Genomic DNA, 17,463 nt, shown 5'->3' with positions numbered 1-17,463 from the left:
CCTCTCGGCAACTCTCTCAGCTTCAGGCCTGTTGGGTCCTGTGGTGAGAGACCAGTGCCCGCTGAGCACAAAGGCCCAGCACGCACCGGGCAGGGGAGCAATGCAGGCAAGGGAGCCCTGCTGACCTCCTCAGTCCCATCAGTGCCCAGATTCAGAGGCCCTTCCGAGGGCTGTCAGAGGAGAAGAACTCAGTGCTGGGAAAAGCAGAGGGAAACCCCTTGAAAGGACAGAATGGCTGAGAGTGGAAGGGACCTCTGGAGGTCGTCTTGGAAAACGTCCACACTCCAGCAGGCTCCCCTCCAGCAGGCAGCCCACGACCATGTCCCAGTGACGTTTGAATATCCCCAGGGATGGAGACTCTACCACCTCCCTGGACAACCTGTTCCAGTCCTAAGTCAACTTCACAGTCCAAAAATGTCTCCTGATTTCTGGCTCACAGAGTCACAGAGTGGCTGAGCTTGGAAGGGGCCCCCGGGGATCGTGTAGTCCAGCCCGTTCCTCAAGCAGGGCCTCCTGGAGCAGGTTGCCCAGGACCCTGTCAGGGGGATATTCTCAAGCTCTCCAAGGATGGAGATGCTGCCACCATTCTATTCTGCGCGGGGAAGCATGCGGTGCATGTGTGCAGAAATCTGCTGGAGCTCCGTATGTGTGTGGTGTGGCCCAAAGCCACCCTTGGCACCAGCTGGGCTGAGGGCAGGACACCAGCCCTCCAGGCCCCCAGGGAATGGCCAAAGGACTCCTGTAGGAACTTATCTGCACCAGTGCTCATCGTGGCACTGGTCATAAGGGGGAAGAGGAGGAGACTTTTTCTTATACAAAAGTGCTCGGCTGGGCAAGGCTTGAATCGTTACAGTAGCTGGAATAATCCCTGGTAGAGAGCTGAGAATCTAAACAGACAGACAGAAAGCGAGGAAGAAAAGGACAAGTAACTTGCATACCTTTACCAAACAGGCCATAACTCATTTGCCTTATTGTCAACGGTATGTATTCTCAGTCTTGCAGCCTTCTGAGACACTTTTGAGGGGAAAAATACAAAAAACAAAAAACAAAAAAAAAACATTTTTACTTTCACATAATAGTAAGAAATACTCTGAAAGAATTAAATTTGTTTCTGTATAACGGTGAATAGATTAGTTTGGGGGGGTACAGGTGTCAAGAATCATATGCAATGAACTCTGATTTGCAGGGCTGTTCTCGATGCAGCCTTGCCTGGTCCGTCTCTACCAGCTGCCAAGCTGCCCTTCTCTGCCTGCACCCCTGCCTGCTCTGCCTGTCCCCAGCCTCTGATCCTTGCCCTCCTTCAGGGTCACATCCCCCAGAAAAGAGGAGGGAGGGAATTCTCTCTGCTAAATCCCTGTCTCTATGGTCAGTCCTCTCCTGTTTTTGGAGTATATGGTGGCAGAAGAGAAGGCATGCCTGCTTACTGGGTGGACCTTGAACCCTGCTGCATATTTGCTTGGTGCACAAGGAAGAGAAAATAGAATTACCACAGGTTGCCACTAATTTAAAATCTTTCCCTGGGAAGACACAATGCCACCTGTGCTGGCAGAGTGACTCAGAGCAGCAGATGCATTGCCAGGATGCCCACTTGCATCTGGCAGGGCCATGAGCATGGGGAATCACCCCAGCTGAGAGCACGTGCTGGTGCTGGAGAGATGGTTTGTCCAAGCAGGATCCAGGCACAGCTGCCTGCAGCCTCAAGAGCACAGCTGGGAGCTCAGCAACAGGAGCAGCACCACTCCAGGGCCCCAAATCAGGAAACTTATTTGGTGAAACTGCAATTTCCACTGTGGAAATGGGAGCTCAGGAACAAACACAGGTGATTCCCAACAGTCTGACACGTGGAAAAATTCCCTTCTGAGCCTGCATTTGATATAGCCCCAATAACACGAGGAAGATGTACAAACCAGCACTTGGGACAATTTCCTTAGTAGCAGTAAACCTGCCTAATGTCTTACCTATTTGAGACCAATAACAAATGCTTCTGAGTAATAATATAAAATACAGCAGATAAAAATGATGCCTTGTAAGAGAAAAGAAAATCCCTACAGGTCCCTCTCAACATATTACCTAGTGATCCTATGGCTCTAAGTTCCTATACCACACCTTTTAGCAGATCATAAAATAAAGAGAGCAAAATAGTTTATTTGCTGCTTTTCTAATCTTTTGCAAATTGAGTTTTATGTGTTTTTTCCTGTTTTGAACGGTAAAAATATCAACTGTGCAGAAAGGGTGGCATTAGGGGGACACAGAGAACAGAGAGGATGGAGAAAACTAGAACCAAGTACAGATGGCTGACTGGACAGAAAGACACATTTTTCTCTGCATTTGCGCCTTTGCCAGCTGGGTTATACTGCTGACTTAGACCAAATCATTCGTTGTAAATAGGGTAGATCTTTTGATAGACTCATGAAGGTAAAGGATTGAAAGGATCCTAAGAGACTGTTCAGTCCAGTTTAAAGCAAAGCTAAATGGTCCCTGAGAAACTATTGCTAAATCTCCAGTGATGGGGACTTACAGCCTAAGCAGCCTGTTCAGTGTTGCATTGGCCTTACTCTTAAGAAAATGGTTATGCAGCTGAAAATTATCTGGATAGTGAGCCAGCAATAAGGACCTTCCTGTGAATTCATTAGCAAAATTGAAATATCTCACTAATTTTGCCTGGATGCATTCAGCTGACTTCCTGCACTGTTTCAGGTCCCTGATTAAATGAATGTGGTACAGAGAATCAGGTATTTGTGCAGGGAGCAAGGCTTAAAAGTTGCCACTGGTACTCAAGCAAAAAGAAATTGTCACTTCAGAGGATGGATCTTCTTCTTTAATGTGCTTTCAGTAGCAGTTTGTTAGGCACTTGATACAAACACTAGAATGAGAGGTGAAAAAGTTACAGATACCTGCAAATATTTTTCCTTCTTGAAAAAAAGCTAAGTGTAGCTATTAGCAAAAATACCACAACAAAACTGTGGAGGCAGATACCTCAGCAGCTTCTTGTCTTCAGAGACAATTTCATCTTGTATTCACCAGCTAACTGTAATGATCTCTTGTCTAGGAATTGTAGCTTTACCATGGCTTACTATGAATCATAACCGCTTGCCCCCCTGGGAATAAAGAACAAGGAGAGAATAAGCAAGGAACACAAAGGCATTCTTCCCCTTTATCAGATTACTATCTGAGCACTCAAGATACATCCTGTCCCTGCTTAGCATGGCCAAGAAATAATACTTTATATTTATGAGAGTGTCAAAACAGTGCTGACTCATTTTATGCATGAGAACATGGCAATAATTTCAGATATTATGAACAGGCAATAAATATTTGTCAGTAACTAGCTGTTTCCCCCCTGTTTTTTGTTTATGCAATAAGAGAAATTTCAGCATGGAGAAGTGATGAAAGGCTGCTGGTTTGGGGAAATCTCTCAATCAAGTGTGAAATTATTGATTTATCAAAAAAAGTTATATAAAATGTTGTGTATGTATGTATACATATATATAAATAAGCCCACAGTAAATGTGAGGATTTGTAAAGTACTGATTGCTGTGCCCATCACCTGAGTAAGACGTGTGACTGCAGTATCAGTCCCTGATGGATGCCACCAGTCACTGGGTATTGGGTGGACATCGTGTGGCTGAACACCACCCTTTGAATCTGAGAGTCCTACCAGTTTTCCACCCACTTAACCGTTCGCTTATCCAGGCCTAACTTCACCAGGTTGGCTTCGATGATATTTTGGGAAACTGTGTCAAAAATCTTGTAAAGTTTGAGGTATACATCATCTGCTCTTCCTTCATCCACAGAGCCAACAAGAAAATCAGGCTGGCCAGAGACGATTTGTCCTTAGTAAATCAATTTTGGATATTCCTGATCACTTTCTTGTCTGTCCTGTGCCTGGATATATCTCTCCACAGCCTGAGGTTAAGTTGGGGTTAAGTCTACAGACCCCCCAACCCTCCTCTGGCCCTTCTTGGATGTAGGGCCTTTTCCTCCTCATCAGAACCCTCTCCTGAACATCATGACCTTTCAAAGAGGATAGAGAGAGGTCTCAGGTTGACATTGGCCAGCTCTTTCAGCATTCTTGGAAGATGACTTGAGCATATGCATCTCTAATTTGCTTGAGTGGTCCCTAATGTAATTTTCTTCTAATGTGAGCAGTGCTTCCAGGCCTTGCCACTCTTGTAGATTAATCTGATGAGAAATGTATTTGCTTTTGTTACAGGTACCTCAAATTGTTCTAGAGGAAGCTGTGGCATTGCTTCCACACCTCAGCTCACTAAAGCTTTTTTCTCAACAAAAGCTTCAGTTGCTTTTGAAAATGTCAGGATTTACATTCAGTCTTTGTTGTTTTTATGCTTTTCATAGCTTTTGACCTGCCATTGCAGCAGCAAAGGATGTCATGTAGCTATAGTTATTAAAATCTTTTGGTCCTCTCCGGTGATTTGGTATTTGGGAAATTTGTATGAATGAATGAATAAATGTGTCTGGCTCAGATAATAAACAGATCAATAAATTTCACCAAATATGTGGAAATCTTCAACATCCAAGATTAAAATAACAGGTCAAGATCATTTCTGGGACGGACACAGAGCCTACTGGTTTTGTGAGGCCTACATCTTTGAACCTCCTCTGTTTTCCTAATGAGCTGAGTGCCAGGTCTAGATGGCTGTGTGACTCAAGTGTCATGTCTTAAAAATACTAAGCATTTACTGAATGAAGAGAGCTGGACTGCCTTAGGAAATATAATTTTTCACTGTGGCAGATGATAAAGCCAGAACAGAGTAAATGCAGTTGCATTTGTAATTTCATGTGCACATCAGAGAACAGAATTTGGTCACATTATAAGCAATGTATAACAACATGTTTTTTGTTGCTACTGAAAGCTTTAACAAGCAAAACTAAGACCTGGTGTTTCTTTATACAAGTGTTTCACAGTGAGATAAGCCATGCTAATGCATTGAGCAGATAAAGTTATTGAAAATAATGACAAAGAGATTACTCGGTACATTGTTTTGAGGTCCACAAGCTGAGAAGAAGCTGGATATTTATCTGTGTGTAACTTGGGCAAGATCTTGTTGACAGCTCCTACCGACTTTCTAACAATACTTTCTAAATTACTTTTAGTAGTTTGTGTACTTAGTCACATAGTCATATCTGTACAAAATGTAATATATATGAGAGTGCATCACTCTTCCCTGGGATGTGAAGATGCCCATGCTCAAATTAGTCGAGGAAAATCTTCTTTTCCCAGAACCGTGGCAAATGATAACTCCTCTTGTAACATTTACTTTCATATTGAAAAAGGAATGCTTTACAGGTGAACTTTCCCTTTGTACAGATCCCTAATCAGAAAAGGGCTACAATTTGTAACCCCATATAGAAAGGTGGAGCAGGATACATTTGGCCATCAACCAGGGGGTTTCAAGGGAGAGGTTTGTCTTTTGTGTATTAATAAACTGAACTGAACACTTAATCTTAGGTTCATTCATCGACTTCTAATTAACAGTGGCCTGGATTTCAGACCTGCTGAATATGAATACTTTGCAAGTATGTTGCTGTTGCTGAATGTGAATTACTTTGCAAGTAAAGTGGGCTGTAGATAACTGCAGGAAATGAGAATTTGGTGAACTGAGATTTATGGAAGTTTAAAAATTATGTAAAAAATGGAACTGTGTACTCCATGTTTAAGCAACATAATTTAGAGATGTTAGTCTGAACTACAAATGATCTAGCAAACCCATGTCTGAGAGGGATGAAAACACTCTTCTGTGTAGCTAGGGACAGACTCCATGTGCTACGCAAGAGAAAATGGATGCTTTGCCATGCATTGAAACAGCTATGGTTCACTGTACTCTAAAGCCCCCTTTCCACATTGTCAGTGATTGCTGTAGGAATCACCACACCCAGTTTTATTTCATATCTCTTCTTTACCTCCTTAATGCATAATGCATAATGTCTTGAAGAGAAAATGTTTCTTGTCTGTGCAAAAAGACAGGGAAAGAGGTGGCAAGAAAGACACCTTGATAATCTTCGTTGATAACAGGGTTTGCAAGATCTTCTCCTGAAGTTCTCCCTAATGTTCAGGAAGCAGTCCCAGATGACTATGTGGCCCATGAGATTCACAATAACCAATGCAAGCCTTGTGAGGACGTGTCTCAAACCTAATCCCAAGAGCTGTTGCTACTTTAGGTGACTGCAAACCCATTGACAGGCCACTGTCATCCACATTTGTGAAACTAGCATAATAATGTGTGTTTTTCACTCCTTTCAGTTGTCTTGCCTGGACAGAAATCTCTTTGGCTTCCTTGTTGCCCAGGTAAAGGAGATCTGGGTCTCTACTGAGAAACAAACAAATATCTATCTATATCTATCTATCTATATCTATATCTATATCTATATCTATATCTATATCATCTATATCTATATCTATATATCATCTATATCTGTATACCTAATCTATATATCTATATATATCTATGTATATATATAGTGTTTTTATGATATAAAATGTTATATTATGTATTTTATTTTATTTATATATTTTATATAATATTTAACTATAATATAGCGCATATATAAATGAAAATAAAAAGAACCAGTAGTTCTACCAGGATGCCCTAAAACTGTTGTTTAGAACACCAAAGCATCTTAACCCACCACAATTTATTCTAGTGTGAACAAACAAAGAAAATTGAAGTTAATGCCAAGCCTTTGCTTGCATATTTCTTTGTCACTCCGGGGACTCTTCCTATGCTGTGCACATCAGGGGGGAACAGTTTTGTCCTATAAGATTCTGCAGGCAGCATGTCTCTAGTGCACATGAATAATGGAAAGGAAATCAAATCTGCGCAGCTTTTTATGAAATACATATCGAAGAGCCAAAATGCCCTAACAGCCTGAAATCTCATTGCTTTTGCCCGGAATTGAACTCAAGTGCTTTGCCGTTCACTAGCTGGGCATGTTGCAGTGCCTAGCGCCACGTGGGACCAGCTCCAAAGTGTTTAAATACAATGGCTGAAAAATGAAATGAAGGGGAAGACTTACAAAGCAGATACAGCCTGGAGGATGCTTTTGAAGGCACGGAACAGCTTACCAGGGAAACACAATACAAAAAGCAGGTTATTACGTTCTATCCTTGACTCTGAGTTTTGTTTAAAGATCTGGTCTTTCTGCAAAAGTCTTCAGTGTACCAGGGCTGAGGCTTATCAGAAGCTCAGCATCACCAACTCAGAGGATGCCGTTTTCCAATTTAAGAACAAAATAATAACAACAATCAAAATTGTTGTAACAACAATAACTGCATATATGTATATCAATACATGCCCACAAACCCAGGAATTGATTGGATCCTTTGTTAATCCTTACAGTGTGTCATCAATATGGTGTGTGAATCTGCTTCACACGTTGCTTAAATCTCTTGTATCTCAGTGTTGTGGGGAAGATTCATCCTGTCATGCTGTTGTGTGGGTTGCCCCCGATTGTAAATCAGCTTTATTCCTCCCATCTCCTCCAGAGAGATCCAACTGTACCTTCTCTGATCTCTCCCAGTTCAGAGGCCCGTACACCAGTCAGAACTCATGCACCCAGGGAGGAGAGTCCAGGGCAGTAGCCACAGCTACTCTCAGCTTTATGCACAATGTCAGTGAAAAACTTTTGTTTTGTTCATTTGTTTGCTTGTTTCCAAGATGTCTCTTCTCAGTCTAAAGATAAAAACTTGAGAAGCTGGATTGTGACTAGGGATGAAAATGCCAACGCTCCAGCGTGGCAATTTCTGTTGTCTACAGTCGTTACCCTGACACTTACAGTCCCCTCTGGGGAATCCTGTGAACACATTTGGGATGTGAATATAATTCTGCTGGCTTCTCTTATTCACCTGGAAATGGCATTTTTGTTTCCAAATACACATCAGAGATGGTCAGTGCACACAGCTCTGATGCAGTTTGTTCACGGGGGCTGAGGTCACCTACAACTCCATGAAATGAAGCCATTTGCTTTCCACCACTTGATTGGCATTCACAGAATACTGAGCTTTTGGAGCCAAATTCACTGTTTCTCTGAACGCACATGACTATTGAACACAACATTTGCTAGAACCGTATTTTGCATTGAAAGGGCCAAATCACTTTTATTTGCAACTGAGAACAAAATTATGTTCCATGTCAGTTTTTATCTTAATTCTGTGATCACTGTAGTGGCACGCCTGCCTTCCTGCTTCCTGCAGAGCAGGGGTAAATGGGACAAAATGCGCTCACCCCTCTTGTTTCGCATGACCTCATACATGACACAAAACCCCCACATGTATGGGGAGCTCAGAGTTAACCAAGCACTCGTGACTTCTTAATGTGCTGAGAAGCTGCTGTGACCTGCTGCCTCCTTGCATTTGTATCTGAGAGGTGAAATAGAGGGTGGGGAAGGAGCTGCCTGCGGGTGCAAGTAGTCCGTGGAGACTCACTCTTTTTCCTGCCGAGCTGCTAGCTGGCTGTCCTTGCCCTCTGCCCAAAGCTAGAAGCTAAGCTAAAACTCCAGCATCAGAGGAAGTTTGGAAAATGCAGCTTCTATTCTGCCCAGTTCACGTTTGTGCCTTTCTGTAAAATTCTGTGCCAGCAGGATCAGCAAAGGGAACAGGTCAGAGAGACCCAGTTTCTGCGGGGATAGCTCGCCTTCAAAGTGTTTTCTCTGCCTTCCTTTTTGGACCTGAAACCTCAAAAGAGTAACTCCCACTCATTGAACTCAGGTGTTTATGGGCTAAAAAGAGACCATCTTTCAATCAGTCATTATTTTTCTTGCCTTGGAAGAGACCACCAGAACTGCAGAGCAGTGGGAAGGATGAGAGCCAAACCCTTGTGAGACCTGGGGGAGCCCTAGACTGCCCTTGTGCTCTGTACCAGGGGAAAGGAGAGGGATGCGTTTCCATGCGTATGCTCACAAGCCCTTTATGGAAAAAAGGTCTCTCTGCATCACCTGTGGTTGGATTGGTGCAGCTGATGCCAGGGGAAACTCCCTGCAGAGCCTCTGTTACCCCACACCAGGTCCCTCTCTTCCAGTTGCCTCCCTGCTGCTGATCATCCACAGCCTGATCCCTGCACCAGGACATCTCCTGCTCTGCAGAGGATATCCAAGGACTGTAGTATTTGGACATCCTCTGTTGATAGGCAGGCAACATATATTTAGCAGGTCTTTTTCTGTTCTCACTGCTTGGGACCCTACGGGTAGCTAATGCTTAGCTATTCCCTGTCAGATGGGAAATTTTGCAAAGCTCTGGAAATCTTTTGAAATTTCAATAGTGCCACATGGTGTCCGTCTGCAAAACTGGTAAGGAACTACAAAATGGAGAGTACTACACCCTCTGATCACTTCTGTAATCTTCAGGTTATGAAGAAGAAGAAACATGGGAAGCCACTGCTATCAGCATATGTGTGCTTGTCCTCACTTCTCTTCCTGTGCATAGCATTGTGCACCTGGTTGGAGCCTTTAATAACACCAGAATGCAATGGAGCAGACCCAGAGATAAAATAGCAGGAGCAGGTAGGTCAGCCAGGACCTACTATAGAAGATGAGGGGTGTAAAGAGATGTATAGATGTCATATGCCCAGGATCCAGGCAATTGAACTGAAACTTCTCATCAGTTCTGGCTGCCACTGCTCCTCTTGCCTATTTTCATTTTTCTGTCTTCCTTACAGACACCACATCCGTCCTTTATATGTTGTCACTGATGCTTGTTTCTGTGCTGAATTTGCTGGGCACGAATGCTGTGGATGACTTGATGAAGGTAAGATGGAGTCTTAAGGTTTATTTTGCTTATTTTCTATTGTAAGTCACAGCCTACGTTAAGAAACGGAGACAGAAGGTGGAGACAGAAGGTGTTAACACAGAGTTCAGAATGTTCTTTGCTGTTGTTCCTCCAAGACTCCCCGGCCACCTCTCCCCTGTCAGGAAAGCGTACCAGTTTGTGATGATCAGGCAAGTGAAATTCAGACCAGAGTCAAAAGAAGACTCACAGCTCACAACACTGACTTCGGGCTCTTGCTCTGCTGCTTCATTTTAAAGGGATGGATGTCTGCAGGATGATGAAAGACTGGGTCAGCCTTGAGGAAGGGACTATCCATCTCTTGAGAAGCCCTAGTACAAGTGGAAAAAAAAAAGGAAAAAAGAAAAACAATAGGAATACATTAGATGGTAAGGAAGAAAACTACTTATCTCATTAATGGGGAGAAAACTAGCCTCTTTCAAACCTTCAGACTTTGAAAAATTTTTATAAGTCTTCTCAAAACAGTCCTCTCTACAGTTAACAGACTAACAGTGTGCATTTGCCACACTCTTAAGTCACAAAATGGTGGAGATTTGGTAAAAATGAAAACAAATGGTGAGCAAAAGAGGTTTGTAAAATTTTAGGGATATTAGCATTATGAGAAGAAAATTAGAGATGGCATGAAAGTGTTTTTAAGATTCTGCGCTTACACTGTCACTGCAGGTCTCAGGAGAAACAGTACCAAGGGGGTCAGAAGGTAACAGGCAATCCTGACTGCCTAATGCTCCTCACTTTTTTTCCCCAAACCCTTTTCTTCTCTAGACAATGCAAACAGTTTTTCCAACCAATATCCCATCAAGAGCTCCCGCTGTGTTAAATGTGTCTCACCCCGAGATTCACACTTTGGTGCTATGCAGCGAAGTAATGCCATTGCTTCACTGAATCAAAAGTCTTTCATTGCTCAGAGGGGTTGTCACCTCTTTGACAATGTCAAAATTAACTGCTTCACAGCAGGGGACGTCTTAGAAATAATGAAAGTTCCTGCCATCGCTTAAGTATAAGCAAGATAACAGGCACTTAAGACATAGAACTGTTAATATATGGCCCTTTTTGTAAGGATTTTCACCTATAAGATAAAATGAATTACCTCTGAGATGGGGGAACAAATGTTCTTAAAAAAACTATCGCCTCTTCATTCCTAATGCCTAATAGCCTGTATTATTTCAAATATGTCTCTGATATTAAAGAGGTACCTTCTTCCCCAACAGAGGAGCCCAGCAGGGCTTACGTGCCAAAGGGCAGCACAGTAAAAAGTGATTGAAGTGTTACTAGCAACTGCCTCCTAGCAAAGAAAGGAGCATGTTATGAAAAGTAATGTCCATTTTTTCTCAAGGAAAACACGTGCTCCCCCACGGTATTAGTTAAGAAGAAAAATGCTAGGAAAATGGTATGGACACAACATAAACCGCCTTTCTGGAAATGGGATCTGCACAGAGGTTCTGTGACCCATCAAGCACTCTTCTGTAGACTTCAGCCAAGTTTATTTAGTTTGGGAAACCATGTTTTTTTCTGCCAGAAATCAGACTTTTTTTTTCCAGTTCATCTATGACATCTAATAAATGACGCTTTGTTCACAAAAGGGAATGGGACAGAAGTACAAAAGAAAATAGGAACACTTTGAAACACTGTTGTTTTTTTTTTTCTTCTGCAGGTGTAAGATGCACTCGCATTACCGTGGTGTTGCTAGCAGCTGGCACGATTTAAACCATTCTGTGTGTTCTGTATTCCCAGCCACTGCCAAACAAAAAGGCATCCATTCTGCAAACAGCACTGAGCAAAGTCAGCACAGGGCAACACACTCTCCAGCTAGGATAAAATGGGCTATTTTCAAAAATACACCATATAAAGGACTCTCGAGGCACCAGCAAAAATTGCAATTGTGTTTGGATCCAGCTTTCCATTTTCAAAATGGCTTTTTATGGGCTTACATGGCAAAAATCTGATGATTGTTTGTGCAGTGCACATATCCTTGCCTCCTGGCTTGGGCTGCTTTTCCATGCTCTTACTGGCAGAAGAACTTCATTACTTTGAAAGCCAGGCCTCCAGTCCCCATCTGAGCATTCTGCTCTCTTTTGTCTCAGCAGTTCCACTTCCCTAGCATAAAAAAATCAAGTCAGTTACACAAGCAGAGCATCAGCTACAGCTGCATATGATCCTGGTCCCGTGTGTGTATAAAACAGAGATACCCATAGATATCTGCACATGTACATGACCAGAGATTTTGGGGTCTCCATTTGTTATAAATCGGGTTTACTTGGTACATTTCTAGCACAGTAAATCAAACGTGAAAGCCAAGAACAGTTTTCAAAACAGTATTTTTTATTCAGTTTTGCCTTGAGTGTTCGGTAATAGCAGCTATTTCAGTAGATGTTTAAAAATACCCATTTTCATTAAAAACAATAGGTATAGAGATTGGTATAATCACCTAAAAATCTGTGTAACAAAAAAAATCAATAAATAATATCAAAAAATATCAAAATCAAAAAAAGAGGTAGATCAAAGTAAGAGAGTTGTTTTTTTATTAGGTCCAATGACTCTTAGTTGCTACAGAAACTTTGTCTGGGGAAAAATATATATATATATATGAGATAGTATGTATATATATATACGAGACAATAGGAGACCCTGGAGTTACGTAGGACAGCCCAGTGGTAGTTGCCATTTGCTTAGAGTTTTATCCAGCTTCCCCTGAGCTAAACCAGAGTGTGACATGGCCTGTGCCAAAACACTCACAGCATGAATGGGAGCAGCAAGAGAAAGCTGTTGGTTTTTTTTGTTTGTTGGTTTGTTTATTTGTTTGTTTTTCAGAGCTATGGCATGAGGTTTGCTCTGAGGTTTCTGTTTGAAGAGAAAGGCGGTGCCTGGCCCAAGGAGCCAGCCTGCTTTTGGGGGGTCGGTGGTGACGCTCCCCATCTCACCACTCTGCAAGTGACACTCTCTGAGGAGAAAGAGCCAGCTGTCCTTTGGGTGCATATCAGCTTTCTGTATCACCAGAAAAAAAAAAAGCTATTTATAATATACTACAGGCATGTTAATCATCAGGAAAAGCTATAGTATACTATAGGCATGTTAATCAAATAATCTTGAGTAGGAGGAGGAGGAGGAAAGAAAATGATATAATCCCCTATGGTAAAATAAGATACTGTTCCTGTGTTCAATCAGAAGGAACAAAATGAAGGCAAATAGAGAGGGAAAAGGAAGGTTTCCTTCACCCCTGGGCAAGGGAGGACCGGTCACCACCGTTGGCAGCGGGCACAGCCTGCCAGCCAGATGAGTTTCCTCTATGAAGTATACAGCCTTAAGTACACAGTTTGCTGTTTTATCTTTTCCCATCTCTGCACATCTGTGCTTATAACCTTGCCTGGTGAGAAAGCCTTGAGCTCTGTGGCATGGACAATACATTCATCCCCTTCCTCGGGGTGCTGGGATGCAAAGAGCCGTGACACCCCTCCTATGCCACATGCCCCACACCAGAGCATGGGGCTCGTGTCAGGGGATGCCTGCTGATGCCCCTGCACCTGCACAGTCCCTGGCAAAGAGCAGGGGGCACAGGGATGGTGCGGGCAGCAGCAAGGTCTGTGCCGACACCGAGCATCCCAGCACTCACCCTGCACCACCCCTGTGGTGTGCAGCGGGTACGTGCTGCAGTGGCACTGGTGGGAAAGGTGTGCTGCGTGTGACTCTGCTCTGTTCAGGGTTTCGTGCCAGTCCTTCAGGTTGAGGGCTGTAATTAAAAAATTAAAGGAAGAAAAAATCTACCACTTTCCTGAAGAAAACTGCTCCTCTAATGCTCATTAGGCTCATTTGTGAAGCAAAACATCCCCAGGGGACAATTCCGCGCTTATAAAATAAACATTTTCCACGCATGTGGTTAAGGACCCTCATAAAATATGTAACGAGGCATTTCTGTTCTGAATACGCCTGGCTTCCTGGCATGAAAGTACTTGTGGAGAGCTGAATTCAACTATGGAAGAAGTGAGAGAGATAATGAAGCATCTGTGGGTTAAAGACAGAGATTGGCAGGGAATTCGGGGATCGGTTCCCCTTTTATTGGTATGTATTTCCACGGGGAACGGAGCTTTTAGAAGGATACGGGTTGTTTTCTCCAATCTGTAAATCAGACAAAAACAATCTCAGCAGATCATTGCTTAAAATTTCTCTTTCTTTTGACTCGCTGTAGAAATCAGAAAAATAGAAAGCAGTTTATGCTTTCATCTCTTTGAGGTTTTTCCCCACAAGCGCCCCCCTCTTCTGCAAGCTTTTGGGAATTTTCTCTTTAGCGAACACATCAAATCCCTCCGTTTTGGACTGCTGTCTCCTTTCCTCCCCAGGACTGTGCCATGCATTTTCTGGAGGAGCAGAGGCGAGGCAGTCGGCAGTCAGCCTTCTGGCATTTTAGAAAAATCAATGGCACCTGTCAGCAGAGCTGCCTGGGACTGACAGCAGAAATAACAGAGAGCAGCTCCCAGCTCCGCGGACTCCAAAGTGCTCCTTCTCCATGATTAAAAGGCAGAGCTCTCCTGTTTTCCCATGTAGTACTTTTAATTACTTGGGCTCTCCTCTACAGATCTGTGACACACCGTGTCATTAGACAAATATTGTTCATTATTATACCAAACATGATGAACCCGTATGATCACTTCACAGAAATGCAGCTCTTTTTTCTCCCTTTTGTGCCGTCTGCCTAATGTGAAACCAAAACACCAGGGCTACACTAAATAATAGATAAGTAGTATTTAAACTGTATGAATAATTTATTTTTATATCGTGCAAAAGGGAGCCTCCTCCCAGCCTCTACAATGGTTGGCCAGGTTGAAGAAACAGTTTGTTCAACCTCAATTTGAATGCTTTGTTTCAATTTTGAGGTGGAGTTTAAAAAATAAATTTATACGGCTTGGGAACGAAAAATCAAACTGCCTTATTTAAAAATGATGAAAGAAATGCTTTGACTTTTATAGTGCTGCAGCTCACATTTCAGTGTATGAATTGATATGAATTCAGGAATACTTTTGAAACTGGAATTGTTCGTAAACAGACATTTTTATCAACTTGTGAACTGAACTTCTTTCTAAAACACTGCTCTCACTGCCAACATCGTTTGTCCCTTTGTGAGCCACCAGTATTCCTGGTAAAAATGACCTGGTAAAAAGCAATATTTTAACATAGGGTACAACTTAAATTTGTTCCAAAATGTGCTGAAACTTTCTACAGGAAGGTTCCCTGTAAAACACTTGCAATACCCAGGTGAAAGCATTGTTCTGTACAGTAACAGGGAATGCATGTTTGACCTAATATGAGCCCACTTTTAATATTAGCTATAGGGAATGTTATACAACCCACTGCAGAATGTGTTAGCAGTTTAGAGATGATGTCTTCTTTTATGTAAGTTGCTTTTTTATTGTCATCAAAGAAGTCTAAAACAGCAGCAAGGCTGCAGAGAAGGAATGCCACCTGAAAGAATCCCAGCTGGAGCAGCAGCCAGAAAATCTTTTTCTTTTCCAGTGCTTGTTTCCTTAAGTAAAAAATAACCAACATCATTTTATAATAATAATAATAATTAATAATAATAATAATACCAGATGTTCAGTCTTTTCCTACTTTCCTTTCAATTCTTTTTTTTTTCCTGTCTCCAAAAATGTCAGAAATACCAGCGAATTTGCAAATGCTCTTAATCCAATCAAATTTCCATTTTTGGTCAATAGAGTGCTCTAGAAAAACAAACAAAAAAGCATGCTGCTGTGTCAGAAGGGATTGCCTGTGGATTCATATCCTATATCCATTTTCACCTTCTTTCAAAGTCCCAGCACGCCTGCCTGTTTAGCCACGTCTTCTTGCTAGTTCTCATGCAGGAGGAGCTGATGCAGCTGCCTCTTCAGCATACCTTGGGCCAGGATTTCTGCTCTGCTTTCCAAAGCATTCCCAGGAGAGGTTTAGGATCTAGCATTAAGGTCAAGTCCACAAAATCTACCCTGACAGCAGTACCCCGCCTAAGCTGTACAGCAAAGCACACAGACCTTAGAGAACACCAGCCTCAGGATGCCCGAGTAATTTACAGCCAGGCTCCTTCGGACACATCAGGACAGGTCTGTGAGCTACCTGAGCACAACCTTTTCTTCTGCCAGCTCTCTGCTGCCTTCAGCTCAGGTGCGTGGTGCTGTGCTCAGCACGGCAGCTGCCTCGCTGCTCTGCCCCAGCGAGGCTCCCGCGGTGCACAGCCGAGCAAACCCCTCACCTGCCGGGCCGCCCCTACTCTGTTCACAGTGCTGTCCCCATCATGTCAGAGTGCCTTGCAGGCAAAGTTCAGGAAACTGATACAGTGAGAATCCCAGAGTGGGAAAGATGCTAATTTTCCTAGGTCTATTAATATATCTATATGTATACGTGTTGAAAGTATTCATGCAGTGCGTGGGTTTCCAAGAGCACTAAGTGCTTCTAAAAAGTGCACTTCTCTCTGTACGTTTTTTGTTTCTCATAAGCCCTTTGTAGCCCTTCCTAAGTAATTAAAATATATTTTAATAATTATTAAATGTTTTAGAGGAGGAGTTTGCTTTTGATCAAGTTGACACAAAACGTAGCACTCCCACATGGCAGGCATCTCACCCTCTCCTTTTATCAGTGTCTTGCCCTGCCTCTGCTGCAGGTTTGAGCAGATGGAATTTAGGACTTCAGTCCACCAAATCAGTAGAGCTGCCTGCGTAAGAGTGAGGTAAAGGAGGAGGAAGGAGGAGGAATCAGGGCTATTGGACTAAAACACACCCAGCAGTGTGAGAAAAGCAGAACATATTTTGTACTTATTTCCTGCTGTGAATATTTTTTTTTCTTTTCTTTTCTTTTCTTTTCTTTTCTTTTCTTTTCTTTTCTTTTCTTTTCTTTTCTTTTCTTTTCTTTTCTTTTCTTTTCTTTTCTTTTCTTTTCTTTTCTTTTCTTTTCTTTTCTTTTCTTTTCTTTTCTTTTCTTTTCTTTTCTTTTCTTTTCTTTTCTTTTCTTTTCTTTTCTTTTCTTTTCTTTTCTTTTCTTTTCTTTTCTTTTCTTTTCTTTTCTTTTCTTTTCTTTTCTTTTCTTTTCTTTTCTTTTCTTTTCTTTTCTTTTCTTTTCTTTTCTTTTCTTTTCTTTTCTTTTCTTTTCTTTTCTTTTCTTTTCTTTTCTTTTCTTTTCTTTTCTTTTCTTTTCTTTTCTTTTCTTTTCTTTTCTTTTCTTTTCTTTTCTTTTCTTTTCTTTTCTTTTCTTTTCTTTTCTTTTCTTTTCTTTTCTTTCTTTCTTTCTTTTGCATTTTTCTTTCAAATATTTCTTGATTTTTTTTTTTTGTATGTGCATTTGTATTTGCATTTGCTTGTCTTTCTGTTGTTTCTCCTAGTCGAAGCCCCATGATGCCAGGCAAGGCAAGCAGGACTGGGTGCTGTGCTGCAAAGGAGAGACAAAATGGTGGCAGCTAGAAAGTACCTGTCTGTATGAACACATGTTCCCTGACAGGTGCAGTGTTATTTATGGTGGAAATAATTTCTGTTCATCTAGGGCCTGGAGCTCTGCTCATTTATGTAACTTTGATATGCAAGGGCTGAAATTGTCTTAACGGAGCAGGGAAAGGATATTTTAATGTAACATTACATATCTGCACACTGCTTGCTCTGTGCAGAAGCAGCTTTGCCAGCCCAAATGGAGTCCTT

At 42.1% G+C, this 17,463-nt stretch overlaps 1 long non-coding RNA gene across 1 annotated transcript; it reads left to right on the top strand.

The window, feature by feature from the left end:
- The first annotated feature begins 8,825 nt into the window (after positions 1-8,825).
- Positions 8,826-11,588, top strand: LOC106037492 (uncharacterized). The gene is made up of 4 exons (XR_001208068.3): positions 8,826-9,516; positions 9,672-9,760; positions 10,039-10,167; positions 11,451-11,588. It is a non-coding gene; the product is annotated as an uncharacterized lncRNA (long non-coding RNA).
- The last annotated feature ends 5,875 nt before the right edge of the window (positions 11,589-17,463 follow it).

The sequence above is a fragment of the Anser cygnoides genome, chromosome 2 (genome assembly GCF_040182565.1).
Source record: "Anser cygnoides isolate HZ-2024a breed goose chromosome 2, Taihu_goose_T2T_genome, whole genome shotgun sequence".
NCBI classification, from domain to species: domain Eukaryota; kingdom Metazoa; phylum Chordata; class Aves; order Anseriformes; family Anatidae; genus Anser; species Anser cygnoides.
This window is presented reverse-complemented; position numbering and strand designations above follow the sequence as displayed.